The 19932-nt window shown below is 41.8% G+C and overlaps 1 long non-coding RNA gene across 1 annotated transcript in view; it reads right to left on the bottom strand.

Moving 5' to 3' along the window:
• LOC116083629 overlaps nt 1–8524 on the bottom strand; it is a 45620-nt gene extending 37096 nt beyond the window's left edge. The window contains exons 1-2 of the long non-coding RNA XR_004115816.1: nt 8418–8524; nt 7193–7302 (exon numbers count right to left, since the gene is read on the bottom strand). This is a non-coding gene — a long non-coding RNA (uncharacterized LOC116083629). The remainder of the gene's footprint in view (nt 1–7192; nt 7303–8417) is intronic.
• Between the last annotated feature and the right edge of the window lie 11408 nt (nt 8525–19932).

Here is a 19932-nt window from a genome sequence, read left to right as displayed (position 1 = left end):
TGCGCTTTAGTTGGCACGGCTGTGGGGCATACAGTGTCAACGCTGTACCCGCTCTCAGTTCCTGCCCAGCCATGTCCCTTCAGTGCCAATCATTTCTGCACACTGGCTCAGCATGAACCCTCAGAGCATCTTCTTTCCTGTGAAGCAGGCTGGCCTTAAGCTCAGGGCTGAGGGCAGGGAATCAACACAGCAGCTCTTCATGTCCACTGTGGATAAGTCTGAAGGTTCCTGCTATGTTCCGGCTCCCAGAGTTCCCCAGTGAGACTGTCCTTTAGGTGGCCTCAGAGGTAATTTTCTCGGTGGCACCTGCCTTTGTCCCAGTCATGCACAATACATCCAATTTGATGCTTCTGGGACAGCCTCTCAAACACAACATTTTGTTCAAAACCTTGCTTCATAATCTCCTGGGGAAGCCAAAGCAAGCCAGTGTGCTTCATAACACATCCTCACATCCCTTCTCTATGAGGGCATTTATTCGTGTTTCAGTGGCAAGTTCAACCCTATCAAGTCCTGTGAACACTTCAGCGCATACCTGTGCTGCCTGGCTGGGAAGAGCCACCTTAAGAAAGCTTTCGGAAATGTCATGCAAGCTCAGGCAAGAGATAGGAGAGCCTGCTTTCCTCACTCCAGAGCTGTCTTGAACTTTCCATACACTCTTCACATTGGCATCTTAGTTCTTTCCATGAATTATGTTCTAAGGGCTAGATTTGTTTTAGTAGCTCTGTAATTTTTATTTTTCATTCCCTGGAATCCCCACTGGGGCAGTGCCAATGGGTGGATAAAGTTTAAGTGCCTGGTGCTGCTGTCCCATGGCTATGTCCCATGGATGGTGTAGTGTGCAACCCACAGTGTTCATGAGCACACATGACAGTCTTCATATTGTACCTTTTGTAGCATGACAATACATAACTGAACCTCCTGCCAAGACCCAGACTCTTTCCCCATCGACATTAGGGTTGTAAATTTAAAACTGCATTTGAAACCTATAGCACCCCAATCAGAATGGCTGCCATTACAAACAACACCAAAAAACAAACAAACAAAGTCAAATGACAAGAAATGCTGGCAGAGAAATAGCCCTAATGCAATTCTCATGGGAATGAAAAGTACTGCAGTCATGATGGAAGTCAGTGGGACTTTGATCAAAATACTAGGAGCAGAATTACTATATGACAGAGATATGCCATTCTAGGATATCAACCTGGGAGATTCTAAGTCAGTAAACCACAGCGACCATATCCATTCTGCTTGCTGTATTATTCATAGCTGCCAAGACATGAAACCAGCCTAGAGATCCATCAACCGGTGAATGGACAGGAAGAAGTAATACATATAGGTAATAAGAATGGAAATGTGTTCAATTCGTACAGAAAAATGAAAGTATAATATCTGCGAGGAAATACATGGAACTTGAGATGATTAGCTTATGCAAAATGAGCTAGGTCCAGTGTGTTGGTTTGAATGAGAATGACCCCCATAGGCTCACATGGTTGAATGCTTGATTCCCAAGGAGAAGAACTGTTTGGGAAGGAATAGGAGGTGTGTTTTGGCTGAAAGAGGTATGTCATTGTTGGAGGAGGTGTGTCACTGTGATGGTGGGCTTTGAAGTTTTAAAAGTCCAAGCCAGGTCCCTGGCCATCCCTGCTCTGTGCCTGTTGCCTGCTGATCAGAATGTAAAGTTCTGAGCTATTGCTCCAGCATCATGCTTTCCGCTTCTTGCAATACTACTACTACTACTACTACTAATAATAATAATAATAATAATAATAATAATAATGAACTTTCTGAAACTATAAGCAAACCCACAATTAAATGCTTTCTTTTATAAGAGTCAACTTAGTCATGGTGTCTCTTCACAACTGTAGAACAGTGACTAAAACACATAGGAAGACACATAATCACATGATTTCTCTCATATGCAATCTAGATGTAAAGGTGCATATGCATGAGTATGACTGTGGTAGGGGCTAGAAGAAGATGAAAATGAGAAGAGATAATATCTAAAGAGGGTATGGTAGCTAATCTCACAGTAATGATATCTAGAACTATCAGGAAAGTGGGCTCTGGGTAAGCCTGTGGTAGATTATCTTTATTGGTTTAGTTGAGGTGAGAAGCCTTGCCCACCATTTCCTGCCTGAGATTCTTGTCTAAATAAATGGAAAAGAAGAGGGAGCATATCTCTGAGCTCGTGTTTTCTGCTTTGTATTTATGGGTATGATGTAACTGGGTAGGCAGTTCCCTGATGCCCCAGTTTTCCTGCCATGATGGTTTGTACACTTGAACTACAAGTTCAAGTACAAGTGAAATAAACCCTTTATCCCTTATGTTGATTTGGTCAAAGTATTTTATCACAGTGTTGGGAAAAGAAATGATAATGGATGTAGCGTGGCTTGAATAAGTATGGCCCCCATAGACCCATGCATTTGAATGCTTCATCCACAGGGAGTGGCATTATTAGGAGTTTCCTTCTTAAAGTACATGTGGCTTTGTTGGAAAAAGTATGTCACTTTGGAGATGGGTTTTGAGGTCTCCTGTGCTCAAGCTGCACCCAGTGTGGCACACAGTCTCCTTCTGCTGCCTTCAGATCAAGATGTAGAACTCTCAGCTCCTTCTCCAGCACCATATTCTGCCATGCTTCCCACTATAACAGCAATACTAGTCATTGTTTGGAGGACAAAACCTCTGGAACTATAAGCCAGATGCAATTAAACATTTTCTTTTATAAGAGTTGCAGTGGTTGTGGTGTCTCTTCACAGCAATAAAACCTAAACCAAGACAACGGGGAAAGAAGAGGGTAAAATAAGAGACAGTAACGGAATACATGCTAGGAGGGACTCTGTGGGCATCAAGATGATGTAAGGGGGCAGAGAAGTGTCAGTGTTAATAAGAACTAAGTATATGTATGTATGGAAATGAGAGCCATTATTTTATATGCTAAGTGAGAAAAAAGATTAACTACAGTGTACCCCAATGGGAATGTTGACTCACCCAGTAAGTCAGTGCAGCTGTAGCTTCTAGAATCTGGAAGACTTGCCTTTACCTGTGCCTTAGTGACCTTGCACAAGTATCCTGACTTCGCTGTCCTTCAGTGCCCTTACTCGGAGGTTGGCAACAATAGCAGTAATGAAGTCCTAAGGCCTTCATGCTATCAGATGAACTCATAACAGCACCTGGCATAACAAAGGCTCTTGACAGGTGTCAATCACAGCTGAGTAATTGTGATTTCCCCCCCACACACATAAAAGGCGCAGCCTCTAGGGTTGATCTCAAGAATGGAACAAAGATGTAAGTCCTAGACCTGGCCACAAAGACAGCACAGGAATGTATGCAGTCATCATGCTGGCTTCTTCCAGACGTCAGTGCAGACAAACAGACCATGCTGCACATGGATGGAGTGCTGATCCAACCACCAGCAGTTAGCAGCATCCCTAGGCTCAGGACCATGGCTCAAGGAACCTTTTCATATGGAAGTCACATTCCTTATCACAATGCAAACCTGAAAATCCTCTGGGACCTGAGTCCAAGATGGGCTCCCCTGTAAGCCGACACCACAGCATGGTCCTCATTACCCATCCATCCTTCACCTGAGTGAGGTTGTCTGTATTAACATTCTCATGGTGTAATGAGGGAGGCCATATTCACAGGACTCACACATGCACAGTGTAGCTATACATGAACTCACCCCCTCATGGTTCCATACCCACATGTTTCTGCTGCCCTCCTGTCATGACAAACATTTCACCATTCCACTCTCTGCCTATGTCCTCCTGGTCTTCCTTTCTTTTTTTGCATGGTTCCTCTCCTCCTCTTCCTTCCCAACTTCCCTTTGTCCTCTTTCTCTGGGAAATGGTGCTTTTCTCTTTTCAGAGTCTGGTTGAATAGTACACTATTTCACTTCTCATGGAAATACTAATTTTTTAGAAAGATTCCTTCTCTTTTATCAGTCTGCAGTGCCAAGGATTGGGAACCCATCCAAGTGAAGCCCAGCTGAAACTGCTGCACAGAATGTGAAATGGCCCCAAATATCCCTGAGGTGTGGAAGCCAAAACTCCAGGCCTGGTATCTACCGTGCTTCCTGAAAAAGAGACCAGAGAATTGGAAGCAGATAAGGAGAAATGTGTTTCATGTTCTCCTAGGCTCCTATGCCTAAGGCCAAAGTACCATCCTTTATTAGGTCTCTAAAGACAGTTGGGCATTTTCGTTATAAAAGCACCTTGTTTAAATGGGGGTTTCTGTCACTAACCAATCAACCACTCTTCGATTACTTAAACTTACCACTCATTTCTATCTCTTCTGGGCACTAGTAGATACCCCAGCATGCTGGTTGTTGAACTGATTTAAAACTAAGCCAGTAAAAGGAACAATACATCACACCATCATTGTGATACAAGTTCTGCCTTGATATCTAATATTTAATGCCTTGGCTCAAAGAAATGACTAATAAAATAAATGTCAGCAGACAGCAGGGCCACGGAGAACCTGCTTCAGTACAAACAGGTTTTTAAGAAAGTTGCAAATATTTTACTAGGCAGCTCCCTTTCTGTGTACTATTATGCCAATGCCTGGCTTTACTCTTTCTTCTCTTCCTGCCCCTCATCCTTCTCCTCGTCTCAGTCTACAGAGATAAACCCTGCCAATAATTTCCATTTGAAGCTGCTGTCAACACATCTTCATATCTTTTTTTCTGGCTTTTAACATAGGAAAAAAATTAAAAACAACATTTTTCCATTTCCTGACTGTTTCTAGAAAAGTTAACTGGAAATGGAAAACAAAGCAGCCTTGATCTGCATGCCTTGTGGGAACTTGGTCACATTCCCAAGCTCTCCTTTTCCCAGGAGACCCCTTTGTGTCCCTGCACTAACAGGATGCCTGGCATAGGTTACCCCTATAAGTTCAAATCCAGCTGACTTGTCCCTGGCTTGTTCTGTGGAAGTGGTAGCCTCTAAGCGTGCTGGGTCCTCTGGTCCTGCACTACTTTACCACACTGTGATCTAACGTATGAAAGTTTGTTGGTCCATGGTGCCAGGGTCGTCTTGCTTCACCTCCTTCACCTTTGCTGTAATGCTCAGCACTGGGAAATCCAAACTACATTCTACACAAACTCATTTGAAAACAAAGTTATTGAAACTGATGATGACTGAAAATGGCATTTTAGCCATAATTGTTATATGCCATGCAAACCTATTCTGGATCCAAAATCCTTGAAATTCACTTGGTGAGCCTTGGCCACACCCAACCTTGTTACTACTTAGTTCTTTAACCTATGAAAGGCAAAGAAGACACAAATCAAGTTCCAGCAGTTAACATCAAAGTTATTTATGAAAAAATTAGATGTATTTATAAATGTGATCATAATTGAGCCTTTTTGTTGTTTTAAATCTCTTTCTACTACCCCTCTCGTGATCCCTCTTTTTGAGCCAAGGGACAGTCGCATTCCTAACTCAGAGCTTAGGGGCAAAAACAGATTAGGTTTTATAATATAAGCCATGTTGGAGCTTAAGTAGCAGCATTTTTAATAGTACATAGAATAATAGTGCATTTTATAAACAATGGCATTTTTAATTCAAAGAAATATAGGAACTAAATTAATTCTTCTAGAGTTCCAAGTATTCTGGGAAAAAGATTAACTCTGTAATGGCCTCAATTTACCCCTCAGTAGCTTTTCCCAAAGTTGTCAGAAATGACTTTATGGCCATCATCCATAGAATTGGGAGGGTCACTAAGGTCACTGGACCTCATGTTCCCTAAGGATAAGGCTCCCTAAGGTTTCTCTCTCATTGGGTAAAATCCCAGCATAGGTGGAGATAGGGATCCAAGGCCACACCTCCAGATAAGGAGTTGTTGGGTGGTGATGATTGCAGGTTGGAGTGAGAGTCATTTTTCTTTGGGGTTGTGGGCCCTGGTATGTTGTCCATGCTCCAGTGGATGGCCCCATTCCTGTGAGTATAGAAAAAGCATCTATAATACCCAGTGAATTACATATCTTTAGATAGATAGATAGATAGATAGATAGATAGATAGATAGATAGATAGATAGATAGATAGACAGATAGATAGATTGTATATATTATATATACATATATGGCTTGAAGTTTGGAAGTCGGGGTTGGTGAAGAGAAGTAATTTGTAGGTGGGCAGTAAGGGGTGAGTGTGATCAAGATTCTCTGTATACAAGCATGAATATTCATAAAGAACATTTTGGAAATACCTTCTCAAAGTTTCCCCAGTGCTTTACATGCTCTGAGATAAACAAACAGTAGGTAATCAGGAATGTGTTCCGTCTTCAGGATTTCTGGTGTTGGTTTGTCATGTTTCCTCCCTGACTGATTTTGAATGGAAATGGTTCTAAGTGAGGCTCCAAGTGTTGATTACACAACCAACCCAAAGACCCAGCCAGGAACCAGGAATGTCACAAGAGCAAGCTAGGTCTTCTGATCCAGGTCCAGATCTCCTGGGAGGCAGCACTGTCAATTGCATCAATTTTCAGTGAACTATCTCAAAGCTCCATGGTACAGTTACCTGATGGGTTCCCCTACAAACGTCAAAACCAGCAAGTGTTTGGAAGTCAAAGACCACTGACTTTTCAGCAGGAAGCAGATGCAGTGTGAAAGCTTTTCAAGTCCTTTCCTGCAGTGTGATATTCATAGGAACCACCCCTTTGCCTTTAAGACAGCAGAGATGTTGTTGGAGGACCCAAGCATTTAGGGACAGCAGGGATAGAGAGCAGAAACCAAGGAACATTCAGAACCATACCCGCAGCATAGCTGCCTCAGGTGTGGATACTCCTTCCCCTGTGATTATGAAAATATCCTTATTATACTGCAACATGGCATAGTGATTTGCATCTTTATTGTTTTCACTCAAAAGCTCTGAAGTTATTTAGATAAGCACCATTAAGCAAAATTCTAAGTAATTAGTTCTTTTGATGCCTCCTGGTGACAGCAGAGGAACTCAGAGACATTTATTAACAATAGCATTAGTCCCGGGTAGGATGTACCATGCACAGACCTGAGGCCCCGAACAAACAGTCATTAAATGCTCAGAAGGAATTAGCTATTTCCCCTTCCCATGCCATTCTTCCTCAACCAGCCCTGGCCACTTAGGTAGGATCATTATATCATTTACTTTACAAGCATACCATAAATCACTGCTAATGCAGAATCCCACAGGGTGGCCACAGCATCACACCCACCTTTAGAGAACTCCAAACTTCTAGTTCCATTGCACACAGTCAGAACTTCAAAACCAGAAGTAAATCTAAGACCCTTTTTCATCCTTCCTTGTAGTAGGTCAGAGATAGATCTGAAATACATGGATATTATTAAGTATCACCATTAAGGAAAACAAGATCCACATTTCTTGCCCCAAAACGACTCCCAGAATCCAACTGAAACAAGTGTTTCAAAAAAAAACTCATGGGTGTGGGGTGCTTCTGGTAACTGAAATTCTCTGGCCAAATATCCATTCTTTCCACACAGTGACAAACGTTTCTGACCTCTTAAGTTGATAAGGAATGTATCAAAATGAGGAAAGTTGTTAGAACATAGAAAATAACCAAAAGATTCCCTGTTTATCTACTGTCACTCCCATAGAAGTACAAAGAGAAAAATTAGAAACTAGGATCCACATCTGAGTGAAAACACACAGTGTTTGTGTTTCTGAGCCTGGGTTAATTCACTTAATGTAATATTTTCCAGGACTTATGAGAGAAGATTAAGAGAGGAGGAGTGGGATTTAAGGATAAGGGGATAGAAATAGAGCTCATGTGATGTAAAAGAAGGGGGAGCACAGAGGATGGAAGGGTTTAAGCGGGATAGATAAGGAGCAGGAGGGAGTGGAAAGGAGAGGCTGGACAGGGAGAGTTAACCAAAAGGAAGTATATATCAAAGTTCTAAAAGAAACCTGCTATTTTGTAAGCTAATTAAAAGTGAAACAGAGATAAAGACACACATGAAGTTGGATGGGTGAGAAAGGGGGAGATCTGGAAGTGGAAATGGTGATCAGAGAATATTGTGTGAATTTAATAACAAGGGAGAAAAGAGAGAGGAGAGCTGAGGATGGAAGAGGAGGAACTTAAAGGAGGATTTATATTAAGAACTTGAGGTCCCTCTCTCACATATTCTGTGAGGGAAGCAGCCACTGAGGCAGACAGGAAACTTGGGTCTCAGCTGGTGTTCCTGTTTCCCCTTTGAAGCATCCTATGACCCTCAGGTCTACAGCAGGCTGACTATCTGCGGCTGATAACAAAGGTTGAAAATCCAAGAACCCCTGTTGCTCTAACTCAGGACTTCAGCCTCTGCTCACTCCCCTTGTGTCTTTAAGGCAGACTCCTTCCAAGGGGTAAATACCCTGTATCTCTCATACTATAGCAAAAGCTAGCTCAGCTGAGACTTTAAATGAGAGCTCCCATTACCTACCAGTGCTTTGTCAACAGATTTCCAAAGAGTAGATAGGAAGAACTGCTCTGTCCCACCTCTCTTGCTGAGGATCTGCTCTGGAAGACTTTTAAGTTTTAGAACAAAATGACAGGAGCCTGCTATAGCTGTCTCCTGAGAGGCTCTGACAGTGCCTGACAAATACAGAAGTAGAGGGTCATTCATTGATCTGAGCACAGGGTCCCCAGTGAAGGAGCTCGAGAAAGAAGCTGAGGAGGTTTGCAGCCCCTTAGGACAAACAACAATATGAACTAACTAGTACCCTCAGAGCTCCCAGGGACTAAACCACCAACCAAAGAGCGTACATGGCCGGACTCATGGCTCCAGCTGTATATGTAGCAGAGGATGGCCTAGTTGGTCATCAATGGGAGGAGAGGCCCTTGGCTCTGTGAAGGTTTATGCCCCAGTGTAGGGGAATGGCAGGGCCGGGAAGTGGGAGAGGGTGGGTTGGTGAGCAGGGGGAGGAGGGAGGAAACAGGGTTTGTTTCTTGTTTTTGTTTTTGTTTTGTAATTAATAAATTAAAATAAAAAGAAATTAATAATTAATTAATTAAAAAAAGAAGAAGAACTGGACGCGCTTCTCAGTTCTGGCTCCCAGAGCATCGTGCAAAGGACCTGCTCTGAGACCTCAACAAAGCAGCAAACTCCCTGGAAGTATCCCACAATCCTGTCAGTCTCTCCAGCATCACGGTGCCTGCCTCCCCAACCACACGGGAACTGGAAAAGCATCACATTTTGGGGTCAGCATTTCAGAGGAACAGAATATCCTTGAATTGTCCCCAGCTTCCAACTCATTCTCATTTCTATATCATGAAAGATTCATGAAAAACAATGCAAGAGTTAGTGTTGGTTCTCTCAACAAAATAAAACTCATGAGGTGTTTTTTGTTGGTTGGTTGGTTTGTGAGCTTTCCTCACTAGATGGATGGACTTTGATCTGAAATTCCACCTGCTCTTTCCAAGGGCCACATTACTCACAGAAAGTACCATGAAGACTCAGAAAGAAAAGTTTCATCAGCTCAGACTGACTCAGGCCCACCAAAGCTACTCTGATCCCCATCGCTTGCCTGGAGACTGAAAAGCATGGGAACCCAGAAGATAAGTAAAGACTGCATCACTAGATCAGATAGTAACCCAAAACGGAGACCAGTGGGAAAGGGGGAAGCTTTGATGTCCGGCCTGAGAAGGACGTGAAAACCCAGCACAATCAGTCTCCTGTCAGGAGTCAGAAACACCAACCTGAACTTGGTGACATGTAGAAGCCAGTAGGTAATTCAGAAAAATGCCAGGACTTCATTGTGTTTCCACTTCTGCAGCCCAGTGACCCCACTGTCCTCATAATAACCCCCGATTGGCTCTACCTACTCTTAATTTTTGCTGTTATTAAGTGCCAGAGGCAATTCTCCTCCTCTTTCCTAGGTTTCATTCCTCTCTGGATGTTGTTCAAAGAAAGAGAGTTTTAAGTTCCACAGACTCACTTGAGCAGTCTTACTGGTTTCCATTGGAAATACAGAAAAGATGATTTGCTTAGAGGATTTCTTGATGAAACAGTCTACAAACGCCCCACTGTTGACAAAAATCATCATATCTGTCACTTGTCACCTCTCTGCCAGCTGTGTAATTAGTGTCATTTCCAGTAAGTCATGGAAATACAGATGAGCGTGGATGATACAATACAAAATTGCATAAGTGTGGATATTTTATGGCACCTCGGGAGTGTTGCACTTGCACATGACACAGACTTGGCACACACTTCCAGCAGATCTTAAGCACTCTCACCAATACCAAGAGCACTCACTGCCTTCTGGCATACTTTTAGAAAGATGTGTTTGGGTGGATGATTCTAAGGTATGTGTTAGTGGCAGGGGGCAGTGAGCATGCTCTGTGTAGAACTCATTCGGAAATGCATTACATCAGTAGCATATTTCAATGGTTAGGATACTCAATTTCACTTTTATACTTTCCTAAATAGAACATCATTTTAAAAGTCCAAAATTTAATTAATATAATGTGTATCCAAGTCATCACCTGTGCTCCCAAACTATGCACATTAGGATGCTTTCTCTCACAAAGCTTCCTCTTTCAGAGCCCATCTACATTTGTTAAGTTTATAACAAAAACACAATTCTAAGTAGTAGCTGTGTGTGTTCTATCAAAGAAGATAGAGATGGAAAAATATTGGCTAAAGCCAATATTGGATATTCAGAATCTTGATCACTCCCTAAGCCAGGAGCATCTATACCCCACAACAGAGTGCTCATAGAGAGTTGGCCCTGAGGGTCAGAAATAACTTTGTAGCCAATGAGATTGTTCACCACAATGATGACTGTAAAGTAATGAGCTGCTGAATCTCTCATGGTGTCTCAGGTTATAAGCTCCCTGAGGAAAGAGAGTTTTGCCTGGTTTCTTCATAGCTACCATAGTCAGATTCATGGCCACCAGAGTCACCCACATCCTAATCCAAGGAGGTAGTGACTACGGTGCATTTTACACCAAGCAACACAAAACACAAAGAGTTCTTTTCTCCGAGTCCCAAGATCCATAAAGTGTTGCCCATTTTTAAATAATTCTCCATGCGAGTCAATTATTAGGCTTATATAGCATTTGTACAACGGCATGGAGAAATTTATAGAAACTATCAAAAATAGAACAAAAAATAGCTAATAATTAAAACTTTAAAATCTAAATCTATACTAGATTAAAGATAAATCCACCTATTTCCAATTTCAAAAGGAAAAGGTTAGATCATCATTCTGCAAATGTGGAAGTGCCACTAGGAAATTCTTATGATGGTAATTGTATATGTGCAAAGTGTGTTCGAGTACAATGTAGGGTATAAAATGCTTGAAAGGATATGTGGGAGGAGCAAGTAGGAAGTCTTTTCACGAGCCCAGCGAGATATGCAATGGATTTTCTGGATAGTGCTAGTAGGGATTGAGGAATGAATGGGGTCTAGGGACAGTCAGAAGGTTGATGGACAGACAGTAGCTAGAGACTGGAGGAAGGGGAAGAAAAGAAAGCAATGGGGATGCCAAATTGTAAATATGTACAACAGAGTAGATGGCAATCATTCCGTAGGACATGAGATGCTTTGGCTGAGTCAGTAAATTGTGGGTGGTGTAATACAATGGGTCCTGATTTGGACTTGTGTTTGTAATGGGAGCATATACTGGTTGGTTTTTGTTTTATTCTTATCAACTCAAAAGAAGCTAGAGTCATCTGAGAAGAGGGAACCTCAGCTGAGAAAATGGCCCCATCAGATGGGCCTGTATGCCAGTTTATGGAGCATTTCTTCACTGATGACTGATGTGGAAGAGAATGGCCTACTGTGAGTGGTGTCATTCCTGTGCAGCTGGCCATGGGGCATATTAAAAAAAACACCTGGGCAATGTACCTCCAAGGTCTGTGCTTCAGTTTCTGCCTCCAGTGCTTGCTTTGAATTCCTGTCCTGGCTTTTTTTGGTGATGGATTGTGATCTAGAAGCTGTAAGGGGGAATAAACTCTTTGCTCCCCAAACAACTTTTGGTTATGATATTTCATCACAGTGATAGAACCCCAATCAAGACAGAAAGGCTCTACAGAATCATGGTAGAGAATAAACTGTTGTAACTGTCACAGGATTAGAGACATTTATTTTTTAGAAATATAGTTGGAATGTGTCAAGGTATAGATGCAGATGGAGGACATTTAGTAAGTCAATATCCAAGATAAATGTGTAGAATTAGGATGCATTAAACATATTTAAAATAAGGGACAAGGGAGAAAAACACAAAGAAGACTGTTTATAGCCAAAAAAAAGAAGAAAAACAAAGCTCTCTTAAACCTTGAGCCAACAGGGATGGTGAAAGACAGTGGTCATCATACTAAGTGCCAAATGGTGCTTGACAGTAGAGCAGGATAGACCCTGAGCACTGGATTTTACACTGTGGAGCTCTTCAGAGAGACTCAAAGGAGATGAGTGAACAGTGAGAAAGGATCACATGGAAAGCTGTGGTGGAAGTAAATGGGAATGATCTGGCCACCTCTTTCAAGAAACATGACATAGAGACATGACAGATGGAATGATAGGGAATTGTATTTTAGGAAAAAAATGTTGACATTGTCTGTCATTATAGGAAGAAAATGTTGATATCACCTGTCAGTGGGGAGATTGAGGGTGAGGCTGAATCACCAAGGGGATACTTAGCGTCATAAGATCCCAAGCAGCTAAGATGGATCCAGCACCAAAGTGGAGGGACAGATATTAATGGAACAATGGGATGCATGTTCACTGTCGTGAGTAATGAGGAAGTATGACTATGATGCTTGCAGGTGAATTTTTAAGCCCAATGGAAGAAAACTGAAGGAGTTTATATATTTTGATTTTAATTCTTCTAGTAAGTAGATGAATTTATATGAATTCTTAATTTTGAAAAGGGGAGAATAATTTTAGCATTTAAGACAAATTGCTCCAAGAGTTTCAGATATTATTATCTCAGCATATATTTGAATTTATGAAATTATAATCCAGCTGTTTGCATTAACTAAAAAAGCAATTACAAATTTATCTGATGCTTGATACTAGGGAAGATCACATTTGCAGTTCACAGGAAGCATTCTTTTTTTTTTAATTTTTTATAGGTTACTTTATTTATTTACATTTCAAATGTTATCCCCCTTCCCGGTTTCCCCTCTGCAAACCCCCTACCTTATTCCCCCTCTCCAGGCTTCTATGAGGGTGCTCCCTTATCCACCCACCCCCTCCCACCTCACCTCCCTAGCCTTCCCCGACACTGGGGCATCGAGTCTTCACAGGACCAAGGGCCTCCCCTTTCCTTGATGCCAGACAAGGCCATCCTCTGCTACATATGCAGCTGGAGCTGTGGGTCACTCCATGTGTATTCTTTGGTTGGTGGTTTAGTCCCTGGGAGCTCTGGGGGTTCTGGTTGGTTGATATTGTTGTTCTTCCTATGGAGTTACAAACCCTGTCAGCTCACAGGAAGCATTCTTTCCTTCTTTCCACTCTTCAGCAATTCACTCTCTCCCATTGCCAGTCTCTCAGTTCTCTAGGTGTGCCTGTTTAACCTGGCAGTCTTCACATTCCTCCCTTCCTCCCATTTTCATCATGAGGAAATACCATAGTTGCAGTAAATCTACATCATTTCTTGGGACATTGTTGTTTTTGTATTTTTTTTCCTATGTGCAAACCTTTGTATCACACAAGATCAAAATGCATAACTGTGGCTAGGCGGTGGTGGCGCATGCCTTTAATCCCAGCACTTGGGAGGCAGAGGCAGGTGGATTTCTGAGTTCGAAGCCAACCTGGTCAACAGAGTGAGTTCCAAGATAGCCAGGACTACACAGAGAAACCCTGTCTCAAAAAAACAAAAAAACAAACAACAACAACAACAAAAAAAAGCATACCTGTGAGATCCAGAGCGTGACTTGGGGCTGGAACAGCATTGTGAAGGATGAGCCAGCCAAAGTGCTCACACATTATCGAGCTGTGGTCCAGCCCTCTTATCACTTTGTGACGTCACTGTTGTACTTTGGCCCTAAGTGGCCATCATTATAGGAGGGAAGATATTAAATGCCAATGGCTGTTTCCAAAGAAGCACAGGGTTAAGTGGATAAAAGGGTGATCAATAACTGACAAACTAAGCACAGCACAGTGAAGTGACCAATACAAGAAAATATTTGAATTATTGATTGTATATGCCACATGCATACATTTCTAGACACTGAAAGATTCCAAAAAGAAGCGACACAATAGCCACACAATAGACTCACTGGAGATGGGAGGTTTGAGTAGTGGCCTCTTGTTACTTAGCAAATGCACAAGTAAGAAAGACGCACTTCATCTCAACATGTAGCTGCTAAAGGGACTGTTGTGTTGTGCATGAACAAGATCTTTACAACTACTTCTTTAAAAGCTGCATACAGGTCGAAGTGCTTTTTTTTTAAAAGGCAAGGACAAATGACAAAAAAAAAACTCACAAAAAAAAATCATTTCTTGTTCCTGTGAAGCCATTTGAGTATACAGGAGCCCTCAAGAGCAAAGTGGGTGTCTTCCAAGCAGTGGCTAGCTTTCCATGCTGTCTTCAGACTTCACCTCTTGCATTTCAACACATAATCTCCACTGAGGAAAAGAGGGGGCTAGAGAACTTCCATAACTGGGCATCTCTTCCTTCCAACTCCCCCAAGTTCCTTATCTTCAATGTTCTTCCTCCAGCCTGCTCTGGGACACAAGAGGATGATCTGAATATAATATACAAATAAGCCCTGCTTATTTGGCTTCTCTGGCTTCTCACTATACCTGATCAGTAGAATATAGCAGCAGAAGACTTAAGCACATGCAGGGTACCAATCCTCTGCTCAGTTTCTGTGGGGACCATGGTAACATGGCTGCATCTTGCATCCTGGGACCCCTGAGGGAAGCAAGTAACATGGCTACCTGGAGGTATCAGACAGCTCTTTAGGCGCTGATACTCATCCTCTCCTTCTCCACTCCTCCTCTCCCCCACCCTTCTGTCCCCTCTTCCCACCTGTCCTTTCTTCTTTTCCTGTCTTCCATTTTCTTCCTTTTTCAACTCCTCTCCTCCTCCTGGTCCTCTCCCTCCCTGCCTCCTTTCTGTCAATATCCCCACTGTTGACAAGCACAGAATGTTCAGAGTATGTTACCATGTTACTCCCTCAAAATCTAGCTAGTTTGAGAGTAGAAAGCCTGGCACCTATTCTTTGTCACTACCTGGATTTTAAATGTCTTGCCTTGGAAGAGGCTCATATCACTTTCAGTTGAAGTCATTGACCAGAATTATTTACATACCATCGTTAACTACAAGGAGAGTGAGAGCTTCAGCCCTTTCAGTGGCCCAGGAGAATCAGACCCTAGTGGAGCCTGACATTCTATCACAGAGGCCAGCAGTGATGGAACGTGACTTACTCGGTGGTTATAGAGTAAATCATGCACTTTCATCATTAGAAGCAGCACACAATTCACCCAACTTTCTTTGAGTTATAATTGCCGATTACTGGAACTCTTCCAAAGGCAGTGATCAAACACAAAATTATCAAATTAACCCCCAAATGGGCCATCAGATTGAGATAGCTCTTTCCTCTGATGTTACAGAAAATTAACCATGAGCTCTTTAGAAAAACAAGCAAAGCAAGTACAGTACAGACCTCCTGCTGTATTGACTGACTGTCCCCACAGACAAAACACTGGGGGAAGCTCCCATGGACAGCAACCCACGTGTCAGAGAGGCAGAAACACAATGCTATCTTTAAATGCTTTGTCTGTGGGCTGATTACAAAATCTAGGCAGACAAAGACATAGTAACTAGTCCTTAATGTCCAGGTATGCAGGAGAAGCACAGGGCTGCAGTCATAGCTTTGTATGCCCAGATCAGCAGGATCTCCCCAGTCATGACTCTCAGCATGTTCCTGGCATGGAAACTGAGGCTTCTAGATGAAGCCTCAGTGACATATAGATATCTCATAGTATGTAATAAAGTTAGGGAATAGAATTGCATGTTTTTTATGGAAAGAATTCATAGGTCTCATAAGAAACACAGGTATGCTCATGGATACACCTGTGTCCATGCATACACTTGTGTGCACACACGTGCATATACATACACAAACATTCCTTATCTTTAAAAATAAGACACAGGCTTGTAGAATGTCACCTGATTCTTCCAGAATTATCACTGATGATGCCGTAATCTTTCTGTAGCATTTCTCGCCCTGTAAGAATATAACTCACATTCCCAGAAAAAGAGATTGCCTCAGCATAGAGAGACAGTACAATTGAGGTAAACAGATACTTCCATATAATTCTATATCTGCCAACCCCTAATGTTTTAATATTATCACATCTGGAAGGCCACAGAAACATCTGTTATGAATTATCTGTTCTGTTGGGATAAAACCTTATGGGTTTTGTCTTTATTTTCTTTTTTGTTCCCAGGGACTACAAAATAAGACATAAACTATAATTTTCTCTCAGCAAAGGTGGAAGAAATATTTTAAGCCATGTGAAAGCTCTGAACTGAGATTCCACATGCTCCCTGAAATAGATAATTGCTCTTCATAAACTCTTGCCCAAAGAAAAAAGTTTAAATGGCTAGGTCCGTCTTTTAATGGGGCCACATTCTCGGCCTTGAATGTCCCAAAGTACCTAAAGCACCAGCTCTCAGTGTCATTGTCCAGTTGCTTTAATTAACCACAGGTCTAGCTTTGTTAGCATCCTAATTAACTCCTGGACTAATTGTGCATCGGACGCTTGGGAGCACACTGCAGATAATCCTAACAAAGTCTTAACTTTTCCCACTTTCACTTTCTACAGAGAAACCAATCAGGAAAGGCTTGGGATATCCAATGTTATTGTCAGTATTTCCCCATGCAAGCAAAACAGAGAGAGAAACTTTAACTTAAAATTATGACCAGTTCCCATAGGTATACAGACACAGTGTATAGGTAGTAAAAGGTAGACACAGTGGAAGATTTCTGTTGTTAGGGATATTTTCTGTTCTTGCATATTGAGAGTGTTTGAGGTGAGGTTGGCTATACCTTTGGATTGGAGTTGGTATGTAGAGTCTCACAGAATAGATGTGTCCCTGGTGCTCGCTGTTCCATCAGCCTAAGCAAAGGCAGCGATAGGCATGAGGCATCTGCTCTCTGAAGCACAGGCGGATCCACAGATAACTCCACTTTTTCTAGCTTCTCTGCATTCCACTCCCGCTTTGCAACATCTGTAAGCCTGGAATCCCCTGTTTTCTGTCCTTCAGTCATCATCTGATTGCTGGTATTCTTCCCTGCACCAACTTTCACATAATACATTGGTTTTGCGTATAACACATGGGAACTGTCTCCTACAAAGTCAGTCTATACAGTCTTATTTAGTGTGGTCCTCCTATAACTTCCACACTGGGTTTTAATCTTTTTATAAATCCTGGAATTAGTCAGACAAACCAACCCCATAGTTTTGTGTTTTGGCACCTCAGTCATTGCAAACAGCAGTGCTGTGAGGGAGAACCTAAGTGTGGATCCATCAGCAGGCAGGTTTGACAAGCTGATCCGTGTCAGGGGAGTGGTGTGAACCAGATGTGTCATGATTTTGAACATCATCGGAGTTGGTTCTTTGTCCTTGTCTGGTTGTTATGTCATTTTTGTTTAATTTTTTCATTGTTGGTGATGTGTTGTTTGTTTTGAGGTATGGATCTTGAACCCAGAGCATTATTCTTGCTAGGCAAGCAGTCCACCACTGAGCGACAACTGTTGTCCCAGACTCAAAATATTCTGGTATAACATCTTATTTTCTGGATAACTGAGTGCTTTCTGATGGCCCTTGGTTCACTTGTATACCACGAGCAGAAGATTTTCAGAAATGACCATTTTTTAAACTCACAGTGTCATTTGTGACTGTTGTATAAGCACTAAAGAAATGTATTGCATCTGCCCAAAGGACAAGCAGATGTAGGCCATCTCAGTGCTGAAGCGGTTTGACTATGCAGAGAAATCAGTTCTATTTCTGCCAAACAAAACCTACTTGCATTTCTGCAACCAAATGTTCTGTTTACCAGTTTTCTAAAATCTACATGATTGTAAGGTAGTCAAAGACGAGCTGAGAAGTCAGTCAAAGATGAGCTGAGAAGCAGAGCTCCTCCATATCAGACAACCACAGAGGGTCTATTAAACACACACCTGTATTCTATAAAAAAAAAAAAAAAGACGCGTATAATTTTTTTCCCAGTTCAAAGTTTTCAATTTTGTTCCCAATAAGCTTATCTTGGGGATCATCAGTAGCATCCCTGAAGAAGTACTGGTAACAAGCTCTCATTCTCATTAGATTTGCCCTGCTTCTATCTATGTGGCTACAGGAGTGTTAATCAACCACCTATTTGCTTTGTAAATTGGGAACGATGTAGTCCTGGGCTACTAATAAGGTCAAAGAAATAACTTCTGTGTGGAAGTTTTCCTAAGGAAATTGAATTTCATTTGTAAAGCTTCTATTATTTGCTCTCCAGAGGACAGAAAAACAAGTCCAGGAAATATTTTCCACCAGAAAGTTAGACTTCATGCTTCTTCCCCCAAGTCCCTTACACCAGCAGTCTCTTGCCCTATAAGATATGACCTTGACTGTCTGCAAGATTGAGACCTGAAGGCAGGTTCTCCAAAGAGTGAATCCATTCCTTTGCAGCAGCTTGTCATCCCTGATCAGATAAAAGCTTTTATCAAGTGGAACACTCCCCAAATGGTCTTGGTTACACAGTTCAAATGTATTTTGATAAAAAGATAGACATGTTCTGGGAGAGGCAGGTCAGTAGGTAAGAGCATGCACTTCCCAGCACCCACTTTGGGCAATTCACAACCACAACCACAACCACAACCACTCCAGAGGACCGCACACCTTATTTTGGTCTCCATAGGCACCTGCATTCACATACACAAACAAATGCACACATACACTTTTAAAAAATTTCTAAAATCCATCTGAAATTTAAAAATGACAGATATACCTATATCAACTCAAGTAATTAACTATGCTTCCACAAAAAAAAAAAAAAAGGTAGAGACATTATTGGTTGATAAGTTCTAGGGAATCGAGGAAAATCAGTTATCATTTAAAATATTTAATGCCCCTTTACAAAAGCAGGGTCTAGTTAATAGAATATCAGAGATAACTCATAAATAAATAGAAAGGGCCAGAGTCTTCACTTGGAAGCACTAGAAGATCAAATCACCTGCTACGGCTCCCTTCCTGAGATTTAAGGCTAAAGGATAAGCTCTGGCCTGTGCAGGATAGCAAAGCCCTCTGAGAAGCATCAGGGTAAACAAGTTATCCATTGGTAACACAGACTCAATACTGTAGTCAATTTATCACCATCATTAATAATATTGTAATCCAGGAGTACAAATCCCTGTCAGAATACAGCTCATCTTCATTTCATAAGGGTTTGATCAATGCTTCCTTCGAAGGTAAGATAAACCTCTAGGGTCTTCTTATGGGGCGTATGTACTTTGAAATATTTATATTCGTAACATTGTACCTCAGCAAACTCAAGGGAAGGTGAGACATCTTTTCTAACCCTGAGCTCTTACAATTACATTGAGCTAATCTAAGAAATATTCAGCTTATTAAACAGTTACTCAGAGTGCTTGTCTTTTCATGAAGTTAAATTAACTCTTTTCATTGTTTTGGGACCTTTGGGAAATCTCAGAAATAGATTTAGTTATCTGACATTTTGTTTTTGAACATGCCATCAAACCTTAACACACAAAAAAAAAAAAAATCAAGAATTGTCAGGGGAGATGTTGCACAGGTGAGCCTCTTTGAACTGTGGCCCCAGAGAAAGAACCACAAGCTAATGTGTGCACTAGGCTGAGAATTGTGGCCCCAGAGAAAAAACCATAAGCTAATGTGTGCACTAGGCTGAGAATTGTGGCCCTAGAGAAAGAACCACAAGCTAATGTGTGCACTAGGCTGAGAATTGTGGCCCCAGAGAAAGAACCACAAG

The sequence above is a fragment of the Mastomys coucha genome, unplaced genomic scaffold (assembly GCF_008632895.1).
Source record: "Mastomys coucha isolate ucsf_1 unplaced genomic scaffold, UCSF_Mcou_1 pScaffold8, whole genome shotgun sequence".
Classification (NCBI taxonomy): Eukaryota; Metazoa; Chordata; class Mammalia; order Rodentia; family Muridae; genus Mastomys; species Mastomys coucha.
The sequence above is the reverse complement of the archived record's forward strand: the minus strand, read 5'-3'. Positions and strand labels throughout refer to the sequence as shown.